General features: G+C 49.5%; 1 protein-coding gene across 2 annotated transcripts in view; it reads left to right on the top strand.

Annotated features, from left to right (window-relative positions):
• The window catches only part of LOC101659187 (SEC23 interacting protein), a 39,183-nt gene extending 36,088 nt beyond the window's left edge, over window positions 1-3,095 (top strand). For both annotated transcript variants that reach the window (XM_045291309.1, XM_045291308.1), the window contains exon 19: window positions 2,138-3,095. The gene's annotated coding sequence lies outside the window, so the exon portion shown is untranslated. The remainder of the gene's footprint in view (window positions 1-2,137) is intronic.
• Window positions 3,096-10,797: the final 7,702 nt, after the last annotated feature.

Genomic DNA, 10,797 nt, shown 5'->3' with positions numbered 1-10,797 from the left:
TGCAGAAAGCGGTAAGATTTTGGCCCCAAGAATCTTCCACATTTCCTTTCTTGTACTCCATGGAGTAGTTTTTTCTTTTTGCGCTCATGTCTAGGGGTGAAAAAAAAATGGGGTATCAGGGTGGGAGCAGGGGGATCACTTAAAATGACACAGGAGGATCACGGGGGAATCAAAATGACACAGGAGAATCAGAGGGGGGAGGGTTTACCATTTTGTAACCCCTTCTGATCCTCCTGTGTCATTTTAAGTGTATTAGGTCTGTGCCATTTTAAGTGATCCCCCCTCCCCCCACCCCTATGCCAGTGGACACCTTCATCAGACATCTCCCCACACCCCTTTATCAGACATTTCCCCCCTACCTCAGTCACCCCTGTGTGTCCACACAATGTATTCTACTCCTGCCCCGTGCGACTCACTGTCTAATTGTGAGTCAGCCAGACTCCGTCAGGGCAGAGCGAGTAGCAGGCAGCAGCTAGTCCTGGCAGCGGCTCCGGGTCTCTGATTAAAAGAGACCTTGCACTTCCTGTCTGCTCTGGCTGCACTGCAGCCAACAGTGAGCTGCGTGGCGGCGCCTGCTGCTACGGTCCTGAGTCCAGAGTTATGGTAGCTTTGGGGGGGCCTTATTACCAGGGAGGTCTTGTTTTTGGGGGAATGCCTTATATTTCAGCAAGAGGCAAAACTGTAAGTAGGTCTTATTTTCGGGGAAACATGGTAGCTTGTAGTTCGTTCTTTGTATTTCTTCCTGTCAGCCACTGGGGGGTGCTGCCAACCCACATTGACTTAGGCCCTAACTTCTGAGATTTCCCTGGGTGACAAGTGGTGTGATTTCGGAGCCCACCATTTACGGAGGAGACGGGCTTGGATTTTCAGGGGTTGTCTTTCTGTCAGGAAAGCTGCTTGTGGCCTTCTTTGCTGCCCTTTTTTGAATGGTGGGTTCTTTTCATTAAAAAATAATAATACAAATTTTATTGGGGGCTCTTATAGCTCTTAACACCATCCATCCATCCATCCATTGTATCAAGCACATTTGCTGCCAGCATCATTTTCAAAGCATTTTCTTTCTACTTGAGTCCTAGGTATCAGCTCATTTCTCCCCTCCCCCTCCCACCCTCATGAACCCTGGATAATTTACACATGATTATCTTTTTTCATGTGGAAGGTTCTTTTTTCTACACCCCTCGCTGAGGGCAGGGCCCTTTGCTGCCTCCATGACGACGACGGCGAGGACCAGGCGGTGTTTGGTTCCGTCACTCGGAGTCACAGCGCCATCCTGGCCGTCGTTTCCTGTCGTGGCCATCTAAGAATTGACGGCGTCTTTGGTGTAGGGCCCTGGCGGTTGGCTCCATGCTGGGCTGTTACCCACAGGGTCTGTACTTGGACTCCTCGGCGGGAGATGAAGCTGTCCGCTCTCTGAAGGCTTACTCTCCGCCACGGACACCCACAGGGCAGCTCTGCTCTGCTCCGTAGGGTCGCTCCGAGTTGGAGTCCACTCCCTGGCAGCGGGTGTGCTTTTGACTCAGCAGAAAGTGGCATTACTGTTGTTGTAACCGTATACTTTGTGATGACTGGCGGTGCAAGTTCTCAGGGTACCACAGTTTTTGTTTTTTTCTTTAACACTAATCTGAGGGTCTTGATTTCATGTCATTTAAAAATCTCATTAAGCTTTTATTTCACGTAGGATTTTTAAGAGGGCTTTCAAACATCCATAGGAAAGACCCATTATATTGTCGTTGTTTTCCACACTTGACTCTTGGTGTGGGTGTACAGTTTGGCCTTGAAGTGAAGTTCCTAGTAATAAAGAGGAGTGAATTTGGACTATTAATACCCCTCCCCCCGGGCTGGTCGTTTAGGCCCAGGCCAGGCCATCTTTGTTGGATTGTTCTGTGTCCTCGTAGTCCCGCCCGAGCTGCACTTTCACAAGCCTCGCATTGACTGGCCGCGAGTGGACTCTCTGAGGATCTCCCTGCTCGGTGGCCCGAGGGCTCGTGGGCCCTGTCTGAGGATGGTGCTGACAGTGTGCTGGCGTGCCGTGTTGGTTCAGTGGTGTTGAGCACTTGACCTCAGAAAGGGACCACTGTGAACTCTTGGACTACTGTAAGCTTGCCAAGTTCCCTAAGGTGTCTGTTTTTCTTTGCAGAAAATTCCAGTATAAATTCGATCACTGAGAAAAACCCTCTCAGGACGGTGCCAGCTTGTTCCTGTGGTGGGTGACACAAAAGGGATTCATCGACGGTTTCTTTTTCACCCCGTATCTCACACTCCGATCCTAACCTTCGCTGAGAATCAGAGAGAAGAGGGGGAGCGTGGGAGCCGCCATGGGACAGCGGAGATGAGAAGATGTGATCAGAAACACAAGGGAACTCAAGAGCTCCTCGGATGATTGTAGCTGCCCAGCAGTGCAAATCACGTGCCTTGGCGCACACGCTGTAGCATGCAGACAGTCCCTCTGGTCAACTCTCGTCCTCGGGCAGGTCAGCTCGAGTTTTAATGAATGCAGTATATTCTTTTTATTCAAGTGGTAGACTGGCTGAGACATTATGGTAATGTGATTTTTAAAAAATAAACAACTGATGTCCTTCCTGAAATGTGAATCGCAGTGCTGAGCTGCTTTGACACAGGGTGGCGAGCCCCTGCAGGCCCTGAAGTGTCACCTTCTCCACAGCTGCCCCAAGGTCCTTTGCCTTGGGACAGCATCCTCTGCAGGCCCCTTGCTGCCAGAATCACGGTAGAGGGCTTTTCTTTGGTCTCATGGTTTGGGGGATCGTTTTGTTTTTGCTCCTGTTTTAATTTCACTTATACCACAGTGTGTGTGTGCGTTGTATGCGTCTGGACCGTGCAGCTGCTTCATGCAAACACTGCCCTGGACCCATTCCCTTGGTTTTACAATGAATTCAGATGCTTACCATATTTCCCTAATCCTAAACAGGAACTCCGGCTCTCTTCTTTCCTGATGTAGTAGGAACATTGTCACTGTTGACATGGTTCTCATGGAACATGGATTTTTTGCAAACACATAGGATACACATTTCTCGTGTATGTATTCCAATGAGTGTGAATAAAACGATAACATCAAGGGATTTTTTTAAAACGGCAAACGTGTCATTCGCTTGTCTTCCTTAAGATATTCACTCGCTTTTCATCAGCAGTTAACCTACCCAGTGAGTAGTTAACTCACACTATAGCATTTGTTTGCACACAGTAAGAAGATTAGAACAGTGGTGTTTATAGCTGCAGTGGACCCCAGACATCTTACAAAGGGGTACCCCCCAAAACCCAGAATTTCCACACACACCCAAGTTATGTATTTAAATTTTTTTACAAAACACCCTTATCACCGTCAAGGTACCTTCCATTACACTTAATACATTTGTTAAATCTGCGACTCCATTCTTGGAGACACTTCAAACTCGTCTGTTTGGATGGCTGGCAGCACCTCCCTCGTTTTTTTCTTCACCTCTTCTGTGTCATCAAGTCGCTGCCCTCTCATGCCCCTCTTCATTCACAGGAAACAAGTCATTCACACAGAGTGAGGTCTGGTGAGTAAGGTGTGTGGGGCAAGAGAGGCGTGCTGTTTTTGCCAAAAACTGGTGCACTGACATGGCTGTGTGAGCAGGTGCATTGTCGCGTCAAAACCAGTCACCTGGGTGCCACAAATCAGGCCCGTTTTTGTCGCACACTGTTACTCAATCTTTTCAGAACCTCTAGATAGCTTGATTAACAGTCTGACCTGGTGGAATGAACTCCAAATACATGATGAGTCGACATTTTTAATCTTTGGGGGCAAGTTGAGCGACGTCCAGAACGAGGTTTGTCATCAGTGGATGTTTCACCTTTTTAAAAACAAAACCACTCGTACACCTGAGTTTTCCCCATAGCACTGTCCTTGTAAGCGGTGTTCAACATCACAACAGTTTGTGCGGCCATTTTCCTTAGCAGAAAACAAAACTTCACAGCCGCACACTGTCCTCTTAATCAGCCATCACAAAAAATGCGATTCGAGTTGAGCGGCTTTTGCGAAAAAAATTCGCTGCGACCAGAGAGAACCTTCCTAGACGATGCCTCCAGGTGCACTAACTCAGAGCAAGATGTTTGATGCTCGCCTAGTGGGAAAAACGCATACTACGAAAGCTCTGCCCAGCGCAATTCCATTTTTTGGGGGGGGTACCCCTTGTATATGCTCCAGCCACCTCATGGTACGGTGCAGGGTAGGACTCCAACATATGCCCTTCCACACCCGCAGCGTGCAGCGGCTGCAGGGCAGTTGTGCGGATGGACCTCCCGAGGCCTGCCTTGCTCCACGACCCCCACCGCTGCCCAGGCAGTTTTCACTGGCCTTCCCGGTACTGGAGAAAGGATTCAGGCTGCTTTGAATACGGCCCATTTGTATTGATCTGCTCCCCCTTGGATTTGTTGGTGCCGTGCAGCCTGTGTTTGCTGAGGAGCAGGCAGAATAGCAGGGCCCCTGAGTCCATTTCCAGGGGACGGATGTGTCAGGGTTCTTGAAGCTTTAGTCTAACCCTGGAGGATTTTCTAGGGACTCTGTCCATAGGGAGGCCCCTTTCTTTCAGCAACACACCGGTCCTGGGGGCCTTGTGGGCAGGGCAGTCTGTGCTGACCAGCTTATGTTCACGTCTGACCACCATCACCAACCAGTCTTGTGCAGACTAAGGCTTTTGTCCATTCTTTGTGCAATAAATGAATCTGGACACCAAAACCACATTCTTATGCTTGGACGAGACCTTGGAAGGCCATCCAGGTCAACGGTTTGAAAACAAAAAAGCTTCGGAGTCCTTTTGTGAAATGAAACCTTTCACCAAATTCTGAGATCTGAAATGGATGAGCTGGTAGCTACTGAAAAGCCTGGCTGCCCTTTCTTGCCTGGAAGGACCCGCCCCCTCCAGGAAACATCCCACTCCGTCCTTCACCTGGATTAACACCCTCGTCTTCCTCTGACGTGGGAGTCCCAAGTCTCGAGCAGTTCAGAAAAGCTTGGGCCGAGAAAGCAGGTGTCAGAGTCGGAAGTTGGAGGTGAGGGGCCATCGGGCTGAAGACGGCTCAGGTGGGCTGTGAGGGGGGCGGAGATGCGGGCTGCAGCGGAAGGAAGCACTTGAGAGGCCCGTGTGACTCAACTCTGTCTCAGGATGGAGCCTCAGCCCAGAGAAGGGTGGTTTCTCAGAAGCTGAGTGTGATTATCAGGAAAGGAAGCCACAGATTCTGTTGATACTTAGTTTAAAAAAAAAAAGTCTACCGTGCGCACATCCCCCAATGTACTGTAAATCATCTCCACATTATTTGTGACAGCAGACCTGAACCCAACTCACTGCCATCGAGTCAGGTCCTACTCGGAGTGACCGGAGAATAGGGTTTCCAGGGCTGTAAATCTTTATGGGAGCAGACAGCCTCATCTTTCATCTGGAGCGGCTGGTGAGTTTTTGAACAACCAACCTTGTGGTCAGTGGCCCCACACATATCCCGCAGCATCACCAGGGCTCTCTGTAACATCTAGAGTGATGGCAGCGCTGCTGGTTAAGTGTCGGACCGCTAAGACTGCTATCCACAAGATCAGCCGTTGAAACTCGCCAGCAGCTAGCTTCTCGGGAGAAAGATGCGGCATAAAGATTCGCAATCTCTGAAACCCTACATGGGCTTTCCATGGGTCAAAATTGACTTGATGGCAGTGGGCTTGGGCTATTCTGGGTTTTGTTTGTTTGTTTTGTTTAAGTCATTTTATCGGGGGTTCTTGCAGCACTTATCACCATCCATCCATCCATTGCATCAAGCACATTGGTACATTGGTTGCCATCATCATTTTCAAAACATTTTCTTTCTACTTGAGCCCTTGGTATCAGCTCCTCATTTGGGGGGGGAGGAGGGGAGTTTGGGGTGTTTTTACAAACAAAGCAAACCAAAACTCACTGCCATTGAGTTGATTCTAACTCACAGCAACCCTGTAAGACAGTGGAACTGCTCCTGTGAATTTCTAAGACTAAATTCTTACGGGAATAGAAAACCTCATATTTTCCCCGAAGAGCAGCTTGTGGTTTCAAACTGCTGACCTTTTGATTAGCAGCCCAATACATAACTCCTGCGGCACCAAGGCTCCTGGATTATTTTTCAGTACAATGTAAATGATAGGTAGATCACCCTTCACACTCCAGCCTTCGTGGGATTGCTTTGACCACTTAATTGTCTCTCCTCCCCCAAATGTTTTTGCCCTGTGGTTGCTTAAATCTGCAGATGGGAACAGTCCGTGGGTACAGAGGGCTGAGCCTATTGGACCACCATCACAACACGATACTAAGGGACAGAGCACCTCAAAGCCTTGTGGGTCTGTGCCTACTTATGCTTCTCCTGCGACCAGGCAGTGTTGAATTTCCCTCTTTGTAACTCTCCTGCGCTGATTTCTGCGGAGCCCCTTGGTATGTGCTACTCCATCGCCATCTTGCTGGAAGCACTCACCATCATTGTTTTCTAAACGTTTACTTTCTATTGAGCCCTTGGTATCAGCTCCTTTTCCCCCTCCCTCCCCTCCCTCACCCTGGTGACCCCTTGCTAAATTAGAAATTATTTTCATATCTTACACTGACCACTGTCTCCCTTCCCCCATGGTTTCTGTTGTTCATCCCCCTGGGGGTGGTTGGGGGTGGAGTGGTGGTTGTGTGTGGATCATTGCGATCGTTTTTTTTTCCTTTTAAAAATGTTTTTCTGAACATGAAATCCAGGAGAGTTCAATCTATAAAGGGAGTAACTGGATTAATGGCTCCTTAGGGGTACGGCAGGTGAGGTTTAGGGAAAATGGGGAGCCGGTCACGATGAGTACAAGAAAGAAGAAAATGTTCTAGAACTGGTTGTGGGGGTGATTGTATGACCCTTCTGGATAGGATTGAATATTGAACTGTACAGTTTTTGAATTATATGCCAATAAAACTGTTAGAAAAACACACTTCATTTCTGGGTCTTGGCATCCGTGCCAGGGGCCGGCGGGCTGCACTGTCTTCACCCTGGAGGCTGTGCTGTAGGGCAGAAAACCCACTGCTGCCCAGCCCCTGCTGACTTGCAGCGCCTACCTCCGGGTGAAGTAGTGGGGTGGTGGTCACTAGCTGCCATGGAGTCAGTGCTGACCCCTGGTGACAAAACGCTGACCGAGCCGCTGCTGTCACCGTGTTTACACTGGAAGGTCCCCGACCCTCACTTGTTGGTAAGTGGACCAGCCTGGGAGCGCAAAGACGTGGGCCTAGGCTCTGGGTGCTGTTTGTAGGTGGCATCAAGGAGTTGGCTCCGGCTCACAGTCATCTTCTGTACAACCTCACAATCGGTGTTCTGCTGGGGCCTATGCTCGCAGCCAGGGGACAGTCTGTCTCTTTGGCCGTCTTCCAGGGAGTCCCAGGAGTCTTTCTGGCAGTCCAGAGAAACCTGAGGAGTAGAGAGGGGAAGGGGCTTGGCGAAGGTGAGCAGACGTCCCGCCTTTGGCTGGACAGTCCCGATTTTTGGAAAGAATGCACGACTAGCTAGGGAACGGTCTATTTGGTCCATATAGACCAAATTTTTAATCAAGAACCCCACCCCCCCCACCAGTCAATGGTGTCCTTGACCATGGTTGTAAATCACCACAGTGCCAGGGCTGGAGTCTCTCCATGAATCAAGCCAGCCTGACTCCCCAAAGGAGTAACAGCTTCATGTAAACAGCTGTGACAGGGCCAGCCCACACCCATTTTATAGATGAGGAAACTGAGGTTGGAAGAGCTGGTGACTTGTCTATGATCCCATAATCATTCTGCCGTGGAATTGCGGTGAGAGTGGAGCAAGCACAGATTGAAAAGCGAGGGATGATGACTCAAATTTTTACTTATTTGGGGTTTTGTACAACCTCTGCTTTCCTTCCCCCACATTCCCCCACCATTTGAAAGATGGTGTTGATGAAGAATCTGGAAAGTACCATGGACGGCCAGAAAAACAGATCTGTCTTGGAAGAAGTACAGCCAGAACGCTTCTCAGAAGCAAGGACGGCAAGCCTGTATCTCATGTCAGTAGAGAGCAGTCCCTGGGAACGGACACTGTGCTGGGTAAAGTAGAGGGGCAGCAGGAATGGGCACAGCCCTCAACAACATGGGCTGATACAGTGGCTGTCGCAGGATGGCACAGGACTAGGTAGGGTTTCATTCTGTTGTGCATAAGATCACTGTGAGTCAAAACCAACCCGATGGCATCAAACAACAACACGACCCCCCAAAGTTTGAACCCACTCCCCCATGCCCATCAACCTGCTATTTCCAGTGGACTTGCAGGAGGATGGATGCGATCTACTTCACATGTGGATGGATTCTCCACAACATGCCTACCTTGCCCTTTTCTGCCTCTTGTTGCCAGCAGGCCGGCGGGGCCTGGGGCAGCGCTTTCTTCCCCAGGGGTTGCGTAGTTTGTCCTCAGTCTTGCTCTTCCGCTCTGCTGGTTTCTGTCTCCAGCCCACCGTTCCCGCTCCGGGGCTTCATGCAGGTGCTGTGCTCACGCCCGAGGGACCAGCTGCTTGCACATGCCCACTAAGGGTGGCTATTGTACACAGAGCCTTGACTCATAAGCTTGAGTGGATTCTATATGGCGATCACCTCACCACCCGTGCAGTCACCTGTAGCGCATAGCAACCGTATCATAATCCCCAATTGCACCTTTGAGGTAGCAAGCTGAAGGCCATAGGATGAATAAGTGGTGGAACCAAGAACGATGGAACACAGGCAAAATGAAATATGAGTGAGCCCATTTCAAGTGGGGGGGATGTTTGAAAGAGGGTTGTTTGGAAGGTTAAATGAGATAACCTTGTTTTCAGGGTTGCTATGTGTGGCAGTTACATCATCTGTCAACTTGAGTGAAGGGAGGGGGTCTAGCCTGTCAATCAGGTCATAGCCAATGATGACTCTGTGTGGACCTAGTCTTCTGAGGATTCTGGGAACTCCTGTCTTCCTCCTGGAGGTGGGGCACAGACTCTCTCTGCTTGACATTCCTGTTGACAGGCCACATGGAGACACAATGATAGAGCCAGAGCCCTGGAACTGGAGGAGCCACAGGGAGACCCACGCCAGCGCTGAGATTCTTCCACTACCACTGGATCCACAAGACTTTCTCCCCACTGGCCTGTGATCTTCCTGCATTCGGTGTCATTGCATGTGTTGCGTGAGTCTGAAGAGGAATTTATAGACTGGTATCAGACATATGGGCTAATATCTGACTTAGGGATTTGATCTGGACTGGGTTGGGATGTTTTCTCAATGTGCAATTGCTCTTTTACATAAAACTCTTTTTTATACACGAGTGTCTACGAATGTGTTTCTATAGTCAACCCAGGAGAACCCACTGTGAGGTGGAACTGACTTGATGGCACCCAGTGACAACCACCCCATTGAACATACCTAGCTCATAGCCTGGTATGCAGTCAGCACGCCATACATTCCAGCTTCCATTATCTAATTACCGTGAAGATGGCCCATCTGGACAGATACCGTGTTTACCTGCCAGGGTTTTTGTAAGGGATAAATGAAACAAGGTAAGAAAGAGGGCCTTGCAAGTATTGTTTGGGACATTTGAGGATGGGAGGCATGTCACAAGAGCTGCGTGTGCTGCTGCACGGATTGGGCATCTGCGTGTGGGAGTGGGGAGAGGGAATAGGAAGGACATGAGGCAGAGCAGTTGAGTGCGGCTTTTGGGAATGCTGGGCTGTGAGCCTCTATGGATGAAGGGCTGAGGATTTGGGTGTGACTCAGGGTCAATCCAAAGCGAATCTCATGGGAAAATGGGATGGTTTTTTCATCTGGAGCACTCTCAGGAAACTGAGAGCTCCAGGGTCTGACTCTGGTGGAAGCTCTGGGGTCTGGTCAGTCAGAGGTCGATCCAAAGCTTCAAGGCTCACTGCTCAGTGGAGACAGAGGTTGTTCCCAAGGTGGATGAGGCCCGTGAAAGTGACGCATCCCCCCAGAGGGTCTGGATGGGAGGAAAGCGGGCGCCCAGCCAGAGGGGCATTCCTTGGAGGCCAGGAGATGGTGCCAGTTGTGGGGGGAAACTGGACAGAATTCCAAGGGACAGGAACAACTCTGCATTGAGTTGTGGTCCAGAGAGGGCTCGGGCCCACAGTGCGGAGTCCTCTGCTCAGTCCTGTCTTTGTGGCTTGGAAATGAACTGAACCATCCGAGAGCTTTTGCAACAACTTGCCTTACACAGGCGTCCAGGCACCGATGGTTTGTGGACCACTGAGCTATCCATGGGAATCTGAGATGCTATTGTTGCTTTTAATGTTGACGGACTCGTCAACAAGCAAGCAAGCACCCTGGAACCCCCGCCAGAGTGTCACTCTGTGGAAATTATAATCCAAACAAATAGTGTCCTTTTTATTTAGAAATCCTCAAATGTCCCTCCACCCCGAGGAACATGGCCCCTAACAGAGACCATCCTGGTGGTGCGTCTAGGACAGGGGGATCACAAAGATTGACCTTTGAATTCAGACTGATTGACTTTCAACTCCCCACTCTGGATAATGTTCTTATCTTCACTTTAATTTGAACAGTTAACAAATTATTGGAAATACCCAAACTATGGATAAAGATACAAGGTAAAAGTGAATATTTTCGCTCACTTACTCTTGATAATTCTTCAGTAAATATTTGTGGCCCCTTTTCTGTTGGGGCTGTGCCTATGAATAGGATTTTATTTTTCAAAAACAATTTCAAATTGGCTGTTGGTAGTACATAGGAAAGATAGACTGTAAGTACTGTGGACAGTCAGACCAAACCCACACCAAACTCACTGCCATCG

Source organism: Echinops telfairi, unplaced genomic scaffold, assembly GCF_000313985.2.
Source record: "Echinops telfairi isolate 266 unplaced genomic scaffold, ASM31398v2 ScPeMD7_70;HRSCAF=299, whole genome shotgun sequence".
NCBI lineage: Eukaryota > Metazoa > Chordata > Mammalia > Afrosoricida > Tenrecidae > Echinops > Echinops telfairi.
Note: the sequence above shows the minus strand (reverse complement) of the source record. Positions and strands in the feature narration are given on the sequence as shown.